This window comes from Chrysochloris asiatica, unplaced genomic scaffold (genome assembly GCF_000296735.1).
Source record: "Chrysochloris asiatica unplaced genomic scaffold, ChrAsi1.0 scaffold00009, whole genome shotgun sequence".
NCBI classification, from domain to species: Eukaryota; Metazoa; Chordata; class Mammalia; order Afrosoricida; family Chrysochloridae; genus Chrysochloris; species Chrysochloris asiatica.
In genome coordinates this window covers 7,891,339-7,893,788 of record NW_006408527.1, presented here as the reverse complement: position 1 = coordinate 7,893,788, position 2,450 = coordinate 7,891,339, and the positions used below count along the sequence as shown (strand labels likewise).

The 2,450-nt window shown below is 41.4% G+C and overlaps 1 protein-coding gene across 1 annotated transcript in view; it reads right to left on the bottom strand.

Moving 5' to 3' along the window:
• Positions 1–2,450, bottom strand: part of RD3 (retinal degeneration 3) — an 8,486-nt gene that overhangs the window by 5,014 nt on the left and 1,022 nt on the right. The gene's annotated exons all lie outside the window — the stretch shown is intronic.

Below are 2,450 nucleotides of genomic sequence, written 5' to 3'. Positions count from 1 at the left end.
CTCCCATAAAGATTTACAGCCTCGGAAACCCTGTTCAGGGTCTCTATGAGTCAGAACCGACTCCATGGTACTAACCAACCAATCATACAACCATATGTATATGCGCTGGCCTGCAAAGTCACTTTGAACCATAAGGTTGGTGGTTCAAGCCCACCAGTGGCTCCTTGGAAACCCTATACAGAGTCATTATGGGTTGAGACTGGCTTGACAACACTTAATAGCAACAAGTCAAAAAGTATTGCAACAAAATCATAGAAACTTTAATCAAACAGAAACATCAAAATGTGAAGCTATTGTTTCTCAGCATCTCCTCCTTCTAGGTCTATACACTTCTGACAGTAGTTTCATCTCTCTAGTGTTGTACTGTAGGATGAGCATTAGACAACTAACTTTAAGGTCAATCATTTGAACCTACCAGCTGCTCCCTAAGAACCCTGTAAAGCGTTGCTACAAGTCAGAACCTCCTCAATGATACTTAAAACAACAACCCTTCTCTGGAACCCTGGTGTGGCTTCAGGAAAGCACTGGATTGCTAACTGCAAGGCTGGCAGTTCAAACCCACCAGTTACTCCTTGGAAACCCTATACAGGATCACTAGAAGTTGGAAGTGACTGAACAGCACTAAATTTTAATTATTATTTTATTTTAACCCTTCCCTGAAGAATTCTGAGCTCTTTGATTTATAGATTTTAAAAGGCAGTTTTGGCATCTTTGAGGGACTCAAATCATGTTCTGTTAACTGTCCTTTGAGTTTTAAGAACAAAAAGAAGTCTGAAGCGACAAGATCAGGGCTGTAGGGTGGATGGAGTAAGGTTTCCCAATGAGATTTTCATAGGACAGCCCTTGTCCTTGAAGAATGATGAGTAGGTACAGTGTTGTGATGGGAAAAGATCCCTCAAGACAAATTTCCTGGCCTTTTATTCATTAATGCAGTCTTCTATTTTCTTCAAACCACTTCCCCGTGATCATTCTATGTCCTCGGAGAAAATCTGTCAAGATGACCCCTTTGGAATCTCCCATAACAGTTGTCATAACGTACTTCTCTGCCTTGAATTTAACTGGCCCAGCAGATCCCCCTTAGAAACCACCATTTTGATTGGATATCTTTTTTGAAAGCACCCTAAAGAGACTAAAGGTCCTGGCATGGTGATGTAGGATAAGCACTGGGCAGCTAACTGTAAGATCAGTGGTTTAAACCCACCAGTTACTCCTCAGAAACCCTATACAGGGTCACTATGAATCAGAATGGACTTGATAGCACTTAACAACAAACAAAGTGCTTAAGACAAGTACATTACTGAGAGAACTTGTCTGCAGCTATCCACTAATGATATAGACATGTTTAAACACATTTTGTTTGAAATAAACCAAACCTAAAATGCACTGTTGTCAAGTCGATTCTGACTCATAGCATCCCTTTAAGACAGGCTAGAACTACTGTGTAGGGTTTCAAAGGCTGCAGATCTTTACAGAAGCAGACTGTCTCATCTTTCTTCCTTCAAGCTGCTGGTGGGTTCAAATTGCAGACCTTTTGGTTAGCAGCCCAATGCTTAAAATACACCTGTGCATATATGAACTGGAATCCTAGTAGCAATATTTTCTAACCTACTCTCATATATACATATATGTGACATACATATATGTTGTTGTTAGGTGCCATCGAGTTGGTACCAGTTCATAGCGACCTTATGCACAACAGAACGAAACACATCCCAGTCCTACGCCAACCTCACAATTGTTGCTATGTGAGCCCATTGCTGCTGCTACTTGCCAATCCATCTTGTCAGGGGTCTTCCTCTTTATTGCTGACCCTCCACTTACCAAGTATGATGTCCTTCTCCAGGGATTGGTCTCTCCTGATAACAAGTCCAAAGTATGAGAGATGAAGTCTGGCCATACTGGCTTCTAAGAGCATTCTGGCTGTATTTCTTCCAACACAGATTTGTTTGTTCTTTTGGCAGTCCATGGTACTTTTAATATTCTCTTTTAACACAAATAGCTCAAATGCATCAATTTGTCTACATTCATATATACACTTACATATGGCTCTGTAGGATAAGCACTGGACTGCAAACCACAAGGTTGCCAGTTTGAGCTCACCAGCTGCTCCACAGAAGAAAGATGAGGCTTTCTGCTCTTGCACAGATTTGCTGTTGTTGTTGTTAAGCACCACCTCATTGATTTCCACTCAGAGCTGTGTATAGGGGTTTCTGAGGATTGGCTGGTGGGTTTGAACTGCTGACCTTATGTTTAGCAGTTCTCTGCTTATCCTACATCACCACACCAGGACCTAAGAGACCCTGGACAGAGTCATTATGAGTTGGAATCCACTCAGCGGCACATAACAACAATAACACACAGACATGTACGAGCGGACTTCAAAAAGTTCTTGGAAAAATTCCCATTTTTTGATGAACTTTTTGAAACTTTCTCTCTCTCTCTCTCTCTCT